This window comes from Chrysemys picta, chromosome 13 (assembly GCF_011386835.1).
Source record: "Chrysemys picta bellii isolate R12L10 chromosome 13, ASM1138683v2, whole genome shotgun sequence".
NCBI lineage: Eukaryota > Metazoa > Chordata > Testudines > Emydidae > Chrysemys > Chrysemys picta.
Window position 1 is genome coordinate 30,888,503 of NC_088803.1, and position 12,203 is coordinate 30,900,705.

The 12,203-nt window shown below is 46.5% G+C and overlaps 1 protein-coding gene across 3 annotated transcripts in view; it reads left to right on the top strand.

The window, feature by feature from the left end:
- Window positions 1-12,203, top strand: part of LOC135975325 (uncharacterized) — a 41,776-nt gene that overhangs the window by 19,941 nt on the left and 9,632 nt on the right. The gene's annotated exons all lie outside the window — the stretch shown is intronic.

The following is a 12,203-nucleotide window of genomic DNA, read 5'->3' on the forward strand; positions in this document are numbered from 1 at the left end:
TATTTCTATTAAGATGTTTTTATCTAATTTGTGTAGGTTTTATATATCATCTTTCCTTTCTCACACCTATATTTCCTCCTGCCCCCACCTACCACCAAAAAATCTTTTGTGATTTAACTCCCTGGTGTTTTTTCTTGGTGCAAACTGAGAGAGAAATACAAAACCGCATAAGCAATTAAATGGAAATGAGTTTAAATTTTTTCTTTAAATGTTCTATGGACAACACAAGTAAAGATGAATTGAGCAGCTTTTACCTCAAATTGGTGTACTTTTTTTTTTAAAAGAAAAGCATGTGAAGAAAAATATTCTCTGTAGTACACTAATTGCATCATCTGATTTCAGTGGCTATTCACTGTCAGCATCTGCAGTGTCAGACAGGAAATGAAAACATGTTAAGAACGGAATGACTTATAAGGCGCTTGAGCATAATTTTCATTTTCCTTTCAAAAGGACACATCAGATTTGACCTACTTGGAGAACTCCAAAGGTTTCAACTAACTTGGTTGGGGATGGGGAGAAATTCCCCCACATTTTCCCTTTGGGCTGAAACCCAGCATCAGCAAAATAAGACTCTGGGGAATCTTCCTGAGAAAGTTCTAAGGGAATGAAAATGTGTTAAGAATGGAATGATCTGACATCTCAGGATCCTAACCCCGTCCCAGTGACCTCCATCTGATATTCTCTTTGGTTACAATTAAGGGTTAATTACAAACAAGTGTTAAAAAGGCTGAAGGCCAACAGAGTTTGCAACCTCAAATCCTGCAACATTAAAAAAAACTGAAAACAAAACTGATTGGAAATGAATGCAAGAGGCCTTTGAGCTTCACTGCAGACCTTCATGCCCTGAAGGAGGCCAGGTTCCCCTGTTCTATTCCCCAAACCAAATGCATGGTGGAGTAAACAATCCTACAGAGACACAATTACAGCAAATGCCTTGGAATCAAGAAATGACTGTACCTTGTAAGGCCAGTGAGGCATCCTGAGCCAGACCAGGAGGGACAGCGACAGCAACAAATCTCAGTAACAGGTCTTCCCAGGCTGTAGAGGAACTGACCAAGGTAGCTGTGCTTTATAAAGGACCAGGCATTGTTCTCTCAAAGCGCCCTTTCTGATGCAATCAAGTTGTCATTGGCTGGATTTGAATCCCTGGGTTGTTTCTCCCACAAACTAACCACCATACCCTTTGATCCCAGTTCTGAGGTTCTTACTCAGTAAAACTGCCATTGACACAGACGGGTTTGGTTTTTTTATGGGTTTATACAGCACCTAGGACATAGGGCTGCATGCCGAGCACCTTTTAATGCAAGGGGCCAAGTTTGATGTTTTTGGCCTAAGACACTTTGTGGCTCCCTCAGCTCGTTTGCTCAACGTGCCACCAGGTGTTTAAAAAAAAAACAAACCAAAACAAACAAACCCCAAACCTCCAGCGAGGCCGTGTCCTCTGTGTGTTGCCATCTGTACACAAAGCGACTGTCCCATTAACCACAGGCTTTGGTTTAGGAGTATCAGAAACACTCACAATCATTCCCAGTGTATATTCAGCCTTGATGAGCAGTGGAATTCTATTGTCTGAGCATTATGATGTCCTTGGAGCAGGAGTTTTGGTCAGAAGGATATTAGTTTGCCAGGCCACTTTTGAAGTACATGATACATGATTTTTTGTTTTTTTCTGAGCTTGGAATTTTGCATTTTAGGATCCCCAGAGGCCATGATTTTCTTTTTGAGAGTGAACAACCCATTGGTGACTCATGGGAGCGAGAAAACCAGCCCGAACCCGAGAGTGGGTTTTGCTATCTGGAGATGGTATTTCAATCTGATGGTGATTTGGCAGGCCCTGATACTGCAGCCTGGCTCAAAACAGGCTGCCTTGCTGAGTCAGTGAAGTGGAAGTTGGGGATGAAGACCCTGGGGCTTGCCTCACTTTATGGGACGGCAGGGGAGCCAGAGTTGGGATGGGAGGCATGGATGTAGGTAAGGAACACAGCATCCTCCCTGTCCGCCCTTCCCCTGCCCAGTATCCCTGGGAATCCCCACAGCAGGTTGGGGCTTTTCAGTCCAGGTGGGGGCAGGCTGGGAGTAGGCAGTTTCCATGGCTTTCTACCCTCCTAAGACATTGGGCATCTCAGTGCAAAGCTATTCTGGAGATAACGCTGCTAGGAGCAGCAGTGACTCCTCTCCAGGCCTGCTGGCCTGCTTCAAGGAGAGGGGAATGATGTCGGGTCCAGCAATGGGCAGCTGTAGAAGTGGGGCAGGATAGAAGTTGGGGAAAACCCCTGAGGGATTGGCTCTCTGCAGAGATGTATCAAGATCTCAGAGGTACCACAAGGTTTCCAGACTGCAGGCCCTACTCCTGCAGAGGAACCAGTGGAGAAACCCTGCCCCATGCCCAGAAGTGTCCCCTCTGACCTCTTCCCTGAAATGGAGAATGACAGTCCCTGTTAATCCCCTTCACCCACATTGCCATCTTCAAAGCCTTCCCCAGTCCTGGGACCTAGGGCCCGTCTGCCATCAAGGCCAGTCTTAACAAAAAACACACATCTCCCATGAGGCTGACCAGCAGCAACAATGGCACAAACAGTCCCCTACCCATCTGCCAGCAAAGCCATCCCCCGTATATACTTCCTAATCCACCTAAGCCTGCCTATTAGGCTTCAGTCCTGCATGAGGCGCTCTAGTGCAGATTTGGGGCCTGTGAAGAATCTCACTAACATGGCTCCACACCACTAAATCTAGTTGCAAGCTTGGCCCTTGGGCTGTAAGCTCTTTGGGCAGGCTTGGCTTTTACTTCCCTGACTCATACAGCTCTGTGCACATTGCTGGTGCTAACCAAATAATAGATACTGCAAAGTTTCCAGCTGACTTTCCCCTCTCCCCTGGGCTCTCTCAGGAGTGGAGACAACATGGCTCTAAGGAATCATGGCTGTTGTCTGCCAATTCAATCAGAGGTTTTGGATCTCAGGGATGGTGGGATTTTCACAAGAAATACACTTTTTCCTTACTACTCCCAGTCACACCTCAGCTCACTAGGATGGTAAGAAATCAAAATGAAATCTCTGCTTGCTCAGTTTCTTTACTCTGTCAATACAATGGCACTTTGTCTGTAGTCACTTTTACCTTTATACATCAGTCTTTTCTCCTTTGCTGGAAAGGACAGCAGTTGTTCCTGTGGATTGTTCACAGCAAAAATGGAGTAAAATGTGCTTTTGCAAAACCATAAAAAAATAATCGGGGTGTGGGGTGGAGGTGGGGAGCAGGATTAGTCCCTGAAAGTCCTTTTTAAATGCTTATTTTTCTCTGGTCAGTTTCACTTTGGAAGGGTCACATTAACAGGTAGAATCTTGGTGTTGGCTGTTGTATTGAAAAATATCTTCTGAAATCCACCTCATCCAATGTTATGTTGAATCAATTAGTGCCCCTGGCCCTGTTGTGGATTTGAAGAGGTCTTATTCCTTGCTCACCCCGGGATTGCTACAGAAGGTAAACTTCAATTTAAACACATTTTATAATTTTCTAGCCCATCTGTTCATAAATAAATCCTTCAGTCTGTGACCCAATGCAGGGCAAACTGACTGAAGAGACAATTAATCAACTTGAAACAGCTGAGGGGCCTGAGTCTATAGGCACTGAAGTCCAGAGGAGTAGTTTTATGGACTTCAAAGGGCTTTGGATCAAATTCTAGCAGAGGTGTCAACTGTCCAATTCATCTCAATTAGGTGTTAACTGTCAAATCTCCAAGCAGCTGAAGTGGCCTCACTGATAACTTTTTCACTGCTATTTGCCTTGGTGACAATATCCAGGCTGCTAATGAGCTTTTCCACTGGGGTTTGCAAGTTTCATTCCTTTGAAAGGTTTTTGCACTATGAAGATGGGGATGATATTGATATACTTTGTTGGTAGGATGGAGTGGGGGTGGTGGTAAATGTCTGAGAATTAACAGTGGTTCCCAAAATGTTAGGTCAAATCCATAGAAATACCGTATCAAATTATTTTGTAGTTATTGTAACTACACACACCACATTTACAATGACAAGCATTTTATTCAATGCAAGGGAATTAATTTTCAGTGGTGCAACTGTAACCCACACACCTTCTGGGTGTGGTGTTCTGTCCCATCTAGTGGCACTGAGACCACTTAGAGCAGGGCTGGGAAAACTTTTTGGCCTGAGGGCCCCATTGGGGTTCTGAAACTGTATGGAGGGCTGGGTAGGGAAGGCTGTGCCTCTCCAAACAGCCTGGCCCCGACCCCGTATCCACCCCCTCCCACTTCCTGCCCCCGACTGCCTCCCGCAGAACCTCTGACCCATCAAACCCCCTGCTCCTTGTCCCTTGACTGTTCCTTCCCCTGAGCCCACCCCCATCCACACCCCCACCCCCTGACAGGCCCCCCCTGGGACTCCCACATCTATCCAACCCTCCCTGCTCCCTGTCCCCTGACTGCACCCCAGGACCCCCTGCCCCTTATCTAAAGCCCTGCTCCCTGCCCCCTTACCATGCCACTCAGAGCAGCAGGAGCTCGCAGCCCAGCCACCCAGAGCACTGGCAGCTTGGCGAGCTGAGGCTGGGGGGCAGCAGGGGAGGGGCTGGGGGCTCAAGGGCAGGACAGTTCCGCGGGCCAGATGTGGCCCATGCGCCGTAGTTTGCCCACCTCTGAGCTAGAGGGAAGCCGGGGTTAGTAACCAACCTGAAAACATTCATCAATGCTGAAAGGTAGTTTGACAGACCTTGCCTAAACCAGAACAATCTCAGTAAGACCTATCATAGCAGCAGGTCTGAGAGAATGACACCATGATCTGAGCAGCAGAACTTGCTCTGCGCATATTCATTTGACTCATGTTCATGTCTTTATAGCCTTTTCTTGTTGGGATCCTTTTTTGTGCCCCTACTGCTAATTGCCAGAATACCATTATATTTCTGTAAAGCACACCAATAAGAACGCCAGGAGATTTTCTAACCATAATTCCTACTCATAATATTTACCTCCACCAAAAAGATATCCAATATTAACATGCAAAACCCCTTGAGCTATCTAATCTGTTTAAGGCACCTATACCGTGCTCCTGACCATGCCGAGTGAAGGTCTCACCAACATTTGGTAAATATCTTTTGGCAGCACTGCTACACTTGTCCCCTCTGTGGTTTAACTTGGATAAAACTGTGACCTCCCAGAGAACAAACCCACTGAGTGCCTGATCCTGCCAGCATAACTCAGGCACAGCTCCCCTTGGAGCCACGGGGAGATTGCCTGAGCTGACCGGTTTCCCAGGAAAAAAACCGAGGAGTCCTTGTCGCACTTTAGAGACTCAGGATTTTCTTTATGCTGCTGTGGGAAGGATCCAAAGCCCTGGTACTCGGGGGAGCTGTGCCGTTATACAGAGCCAGGCTTCTGCTCTTCCGGGATCACATGAGCTTGTTGATGTGGATTTTGAGGTTACTATAGTCTTTGCCTGCCAGTTCTGGCTTTTGCTGCTTTGAACGCTGCATTCACCAGATTGGGTGACGGGGGCTTTCTGGTGCGTGCCGGACACATTGGCCTTTCCCCGCCACTACTGGTAATAATCCTGCGGTATTGTGTGTCTGAACACTACCAAGACATACTTGGCAATGTCCCCCTCGGCCTTCTCAAACAGTCTCCTGTCGTCCTCCAGGGAGATGCACAGGAGGCAGCTGTCAGGTATGCTGGCTCCTGCAGGAGGGTTAGGGGGCAGGGATTGCTTGTGGGAGGCAGATGCAGCCTCTCCTGATTTCACATCCTCAGGGTGTACAGCTGCCACGTCTCAGTCCCCTCACAGTACACTGGCCTGGTGTCATTAACCTCTGCCACTTTGGGAATCAGGACCACACCTGTGGTGTGTACAGCCTCCTCTGGGGGTGGGGCGTGCTCAAGACCTGCCAGTTTGGATTCCGCTGTGGCCATTTTCTCTGTCAACTCCTCAGCATGCTCCTCTAGCCTCTGGTTCTCCTCTCTTGTTGCAGCTCCTGGCCTGGCGTCCAGACAGCAGCACCCCTAGAAAGCAGCAATGGTTTCAGGTGACACCTGCCAGTAATGTTTCCCCCAGCGTTAGTGGGTCACTCTGCAGATTCTTTTGGTTTGGCTCTAGGCTCAGCTGAGAGGCTTTGCCCTGGCACCTGCAACACGTGAATTTAAAAGAAAAGAAGCAGGTTCGTGTGCAGTCTGCATGAAACATGATCGGCCTTATCACGGTGCATTCTGTGTGTGTAGGTTTCTAAAATGGGTGGGCAATGGGAACACCCAACACCTGTTCAGCCAGCCTTGTATCCTGGAAGCGCTTACATCCATGCTTCACTTGATGCACGTGACTAGTCCCGTTGTAAGTGCTTGCAGGATCGTGCCCTGAGTTGATAAAGGGCAGCCTCCCATTGTATTACTTGGTTGGAACAGGGCCCGTATAGAGACACCAGTGCTATCTTAGCAGGTGATTTCAACACCAGCATCACTGCCTGCCGCTCATGCCCTGGTGCTTCGGGTGCACACGTACAACCTATGCTTGACCTGCACCAGCCAACACTCAAGTTTCTAACCCAGGGTGTCAGGTGTGGGTGCAGCTGAACACTGAAAAAATCCTGCAGAGAAACAATTACAGCAAAAAGCAACAAAGGGTCCTGTGGCACCTTTAAGACTAACAGAAGTATTGGGAGCATGAGCTTTCGTGGGTAAGAACCTCACTTCTTCAGATGCAAGTAATGGAAATCTCCAGAGGCAGGTATAAATCAGTATGGAGATAACGAGGTTAGTTCAATCAGGGAGGGTGAGGTGCTCTGCTAGCAGTTGAGGTGTGAACACCAAGGGAGGAGAAACTGCTTCTGTAGTTGGAAAGCCATTCACAGTCTTTGTTTAATCCTGATCTGATGGTGTCAAATTTGCAAATCCTGATCTGATGGTGTCAAATTTGCAAATGAACTGGAGCTCAGCAGTTTCTCTTTGGAGTCTGATCCTGAAGTTTTTTTGCTGTAAGATGGCTACCTTAACATCTGCTATTGTGTGGCCAGGGAGGTTGAAGTGTTCTCCTACAGGTTTTTGTATATTGCCATTCCTGATATCTGACTTGTGTCCATTTATCCTCTTGCGTAGTGACTGTCCAGTTTGGCCAATGTACATAGCAGAGGGGCATTGCTGGCATATGATGGCATATATAACATTGGTGGACGTGCAGGTGAATGAGCCGGTGATGTTGTAGCTGATCTGGTTAGGTCCTGTGATGGTGTTGCTGGTGTAGATGTGTGGGCAGAGTTGGCATCGAGGTTTGTTGCATGGGTTGGTTCCTGAGTTAGAGTTGTTCTGGTGCGGTGCGTGGTTGCTGGTGAGAATATGCTTAAGGTTGGCAGGTTGTCTGTGGGCGAGGACTGGCCTGCCTCCCAAGGTCTGTGAAAGTGAGGGATCATTGTCCAGGATGGGTTGTAGATCACTGATGATGCGTTGGAGAGGTTTAAGCTGAGGACTGTAGGTGATGGCCAGTGGAGTTCTGTTGGTTTCTCTTCTGGGCCTGTCTTGTAGCAGGAGGCTTCTGGGTACATGGCTGGCTCTGTTGATTTGTTTCTTTATTTCCTTGTGTGGGTATCGTAGTTTTGAGAATGCTTCGTGAAGATCTTGTAGGTGTTGGTCTCTGTCTGAGGGGTTGGAGCAGATGCGATTGTACCTCAGTGCTTGGCTGTAGATGATGGATCGTGTGGTGTGACCGGGGTGGAAGCTGGAGGCATGAAGGTAGGCGTAGCAGTCGGTGGGTTTTCGGTATAGAGTGGTGTTAATGTGGCCATCGCTTATTTGTACGGTGATGTCTAGGAAGTGGACCTCCCTTGTAGATTGGTCCAGGCTGAGGTTGGTGGTGAGAAGTGAGGTTCTTACCCACGAAAGCTTATGCTCCCAATTACAGCCAAGGCCTTGGAATCAGGAAATGACAGTACCTTGCTATTCCATGGGGCATCCTGGGGCCAGAACAGGAGGGACATCAAGCATTTTTTTTTTTTTTTAGTCCCTAGCAGAGCACCCAGCACAAACCCAGCTGTTCCATCACTGGTATGGACATTATCAAATAACAATAATGACAAGGCTTTCCTAGAGACCAGAGCAGCGGGGATGGGGAAGTCACAGGCAGAAGGGTATGGGGGATAGAACACTCCACCATTAACATTTAATGTTGAGCTTTATTCTCATGCAAGAACCTTTCAAATGAATGAAACTTGCAAACCCCAGTGCCTGGATATTGCCTCCAACACAAACAGCAGTGCAAGAGTTATCAATGGGGCCACCTCAGCTGCCAAAAGGAGGGTTTCACAGTGAATACCCCATTGAGATGAATGGGCTAGTTTTCACATCTCTACTAGAAACTGATCCAAATCCCTTTTGAAGTCCATAACGATTCCTTTTGACATCAGTGGACTCGGGCCTCTCCGGTTTTTTGGTTGTTTGCCTACAAGGTCAGTTAGGTTTGTCCATTGCCCTGCATTGGGTCACAGACTGAAGGATTTGTTTACAGCCAGACGGGCTAGAAAATAAATATAAAATGTATTTCAGCTGAACATAAAAACATAAGAGTGTCCATACTGGGTCAGACCAAAGGTCCATCTTTCTCAGTATCCTGTCTTCCGACAGTGGCCAATGCCAGGTTCTCCAGAGGGAATGATCAGAACAGGTAATCATCAAGTGATCCATTCCCTGTCAACCATTCCCAGCTTCTGGCAAACAGAGGCTAGGGACACCATCCCTGCCCATCCTGGCTAATAGCTATTGGTGGACCTATCCTCCATGAACTTATCTAATTATTTTTTGAACCCTCTACCTTCTGTAGAGAACACTGGGGAGACCAGGAAATACAATCACATCTCTCCCCCGCCCCCCCCTCCCCCCAAAGATGTTTTTCTCCCTGTTATTGTGAAACACACACAACAACAGGGGAACAGATTACTGGACGGGACTCTGTAGACAGCAGCAAAGAAATAACTCACAGTTCAGAGGAAATAGTGAAAGTGATGGACAAAGTGTCAGCCAATGAACACAGTAAACAACCGAGCAAGCAGAGGTTTCATTGTGATATCTTGCCATCCTGGTGACCTTAGCTGTGCCTGGGAGTAGTAAGGAAAGTGGGTTTTCAGACACAAGTGGAAAACCCCAACAAATCTGAAACCTCTGACTATATCAGCCTAAGGCAGCCTTTATTCCTTAGAGCCATTTTGTCTGCCCTCCTGAGAGAGCCCAGGGGAAAGGAGAAGGTCAGCTGGACACTTATCAGCATCTATTATTTGTTTAGCACCAGCGATGTGCACAGAGCTGTGCAAGGCACGAAAGTAAAAACCAACCCTGTCCAAAGGGCTTGCAGCCCAAGGGCCCAGCTTGCAGCTAGCTATCCTGGTGGTGTGGAGTCCTGTCAATGAGATTCTCCACTTGCGCAGGGGACTGTACTAGCTGCTCCTCCTGCAGGACTGAAGACTAAAAGCCAGGCTTGAAGAGGTTGAAATCCAGGGGTTGGGGTGGGTGATGGCCTTGTGGGGGAAGGCTTAAGCCTTAGGGTTTAGGAATTGTGTGTGCAATTGTCATTTCTGGTTGGCATCATGGAGGGAAGTGTTTATTTTGTTTCTTGGCCTTGGAGCACAGAGATGGGAAGGACCTTGCACGCATAGGGGCCGTGGCAGTGGGGATGTCACAGAGCCAATGGAGTGTGGGGAGACGGAGACCAACTCGTCATCTGGCCACCTGTCCCTGAGGCTGTGGAATCAGGAGAGACTCCGTCCTCCTCTATGGAAAAGTTCCTTCCCAGTAGCCCTCCCACAGGCTGTAGCCTTTGTAATGAGGCCCTGTGAGGCTGGAAAGATCAAATGTGAGGAGAGGGTAAAGGGTTAACTCCTTGACCCTGCTACAGCTCCTAGAAAGCTGACCACTGACAGCCTCTCTGCAAAAATCTTGGCCCGTTCCCAACCGCTTCCTGCTTGTGTGTTTGCATCTCAGGCCCATCACTGATCCCACTGCCCTGTCACGGACAGGGGCACAGCTGGGGTTCCTGGGTAAGCCCTCTTCAGTCACTGAGGGCAGCTGAGGGATGCCTGCAGCACAAAAGGGCCATGGAGACCCTTGCCAGTTGGTTTTGCACCAAAATATTCTCATAGGGACATTTCAGTCACTGTTAATCCTCAGATATGAAATAAATCCAGCCCTGACCTGTTACTGATAGGGACTGAGTAAAATATGAATAGTTTTAAGGCCCTAATCTAAACAATCTGGGTAAACAAAGATGTTTGTATTTTCCTCAGCTGGAACAGTAGAAGTAGACTGGTCAGTTTCAGTATTTTTTAGATCAACTGGGTCTGTATGATATTGATGAGAAATTAACTTCTTGATTCTAACAATAATAGGGGGTATCTTTTTATTTTAATTTAAAAATAACAGGACAGTTAATCTCATTCAGTTATATTAATTGAAAACATTTCTATTTATGTCAAGGGTTTCTAAACTAAAAGTTGATGTAGGCTTTCTTTAAAAAACAATTGTGTGTACAGGCTGGGTCTAACTAAAGATAAGCCTATAATGTTTGTTGAGGGGGGCGGGGTGGGGTTCTTCCCAGATTATTTAAATAGTCATTCCATTGCAGTGTTTACAACTCAAACACTGCAGCATTTTGCTAGTGCATGAGACCCAGGAAAGAAACTGTTGACTGGGTTTTCACTGGGCAAACTGAAAGGCAAAAAGAAAACACTGAACTAGCCAGTGATGACTTGATTGCATCAGAATAGGCTCTCCGAGAAAACAATGCCTGGTCCTGTATAAAGCCAGCTACCATGGTCAGTTCCTCTACGGCCTCCAAAGACTTTAGTTGTGTTGCTGCATTCTTTGCTGGTGCTGTCCCTCCTGTTCTGGCTGCAGGATGCCTCGTAAGAATAAGGTACAGTCGTTTCCTGATTCCAAGGACTTTGCTGGTGTTTGTCTTTCTGCAGGATTGTTTACCCCAAAGTGAGTTTGGAGAAGGGAAAGGAATGGAGGGGAGGGGGAGAACTGGCCTCCTTCCTGACATGAATGGCTGAGGTGAAGCACAAATCTTCTCTTCTGTTTTTATTCAGTTTAACTTTGTTTCCTAATGGTGCAGGGTTGGGGTTGCCATAGCAACTGATTTCATTGGCATTTTGAAATCAAGCAGGGCAAATCTGACATGTCCTTTTTTAAAAGCAAATTGCAGATGAATCCTAAACTAAATCAGAATCAGCAGTGTAATTTAACACTTAAGGGACTGAGACAACTCGGTTTCTTAATGCTCTGGGGGCAAAGACTGTTCTTTTATTATGGAATTGTACAGCCCCTAGCACAATGGGGCCCAAATTGGTTATGGCCTTTGGTCAATACTGCAGTAATAATGATCTGTTGTGGGCTTTGCTGCACATTAAAATGTTCCCTTTTCAAAACCTTCTATTGCATTGCTTTCTTCCTAACTGATTGGGCCCTGGGAAGCAGCCAGTTCATTGAGCCACCGCCAACAAGGTCTTCTGCCTGATAATGCAGAGATGGGATTAGAAATTACAGTGCCTCTTCGACAGCACAGAAATGCAGGAGGTCTGTGGTTAGAAAGCAGGACTTTGAACTGTTGAAAGAGCAAGGTGTTTTTTTGTTTTTTTTTTTTGTTTTTGTTTTTTAAAAAAAGCTTTGAAAGGTCTCTCTCTTATTTTTTTTTATATGCATTCAAATAGGAACTGCATTTCCCAACAAATGACTGCATTTGTTATTGCAGACACTCTGTAAGTGACTCAGTGATTAGTGTGCTATATAAATATTTTCGTTGTGCACTTTTATATAGACTATGTTGTAGTACATGTTACACACTAATCTTATGTTGGAAATAACCGAGTATTTGAACAAAATTTAAAAATAAGTTGACTCTTCTGCTATTTTCTTTTTGCTTTTCTCTCTGCTTGCCCAGTAGCTTGTTTCTCCCCTGGTTCTCATGTACTTAAAACTTTGCCTTATTTGCCCCTATTGTTGGAATCAACAAGTGAACTTGGTGTATATGATATTGATATGAAATTGACTTTAGCACCCTGCTCCCTAAAACTGACCCCTCTAGTTTCATTATTCGGGCTGAGATATATGCAGAATTATTATTTTTTACCCAGATCATTTACATCTAAATCTTTAAACTATTGAATTCAGACCACGGCTGGAGGCAGTTTATCTGCAAGTGCAGACAAGGACAGCGTTCAGCTGCATC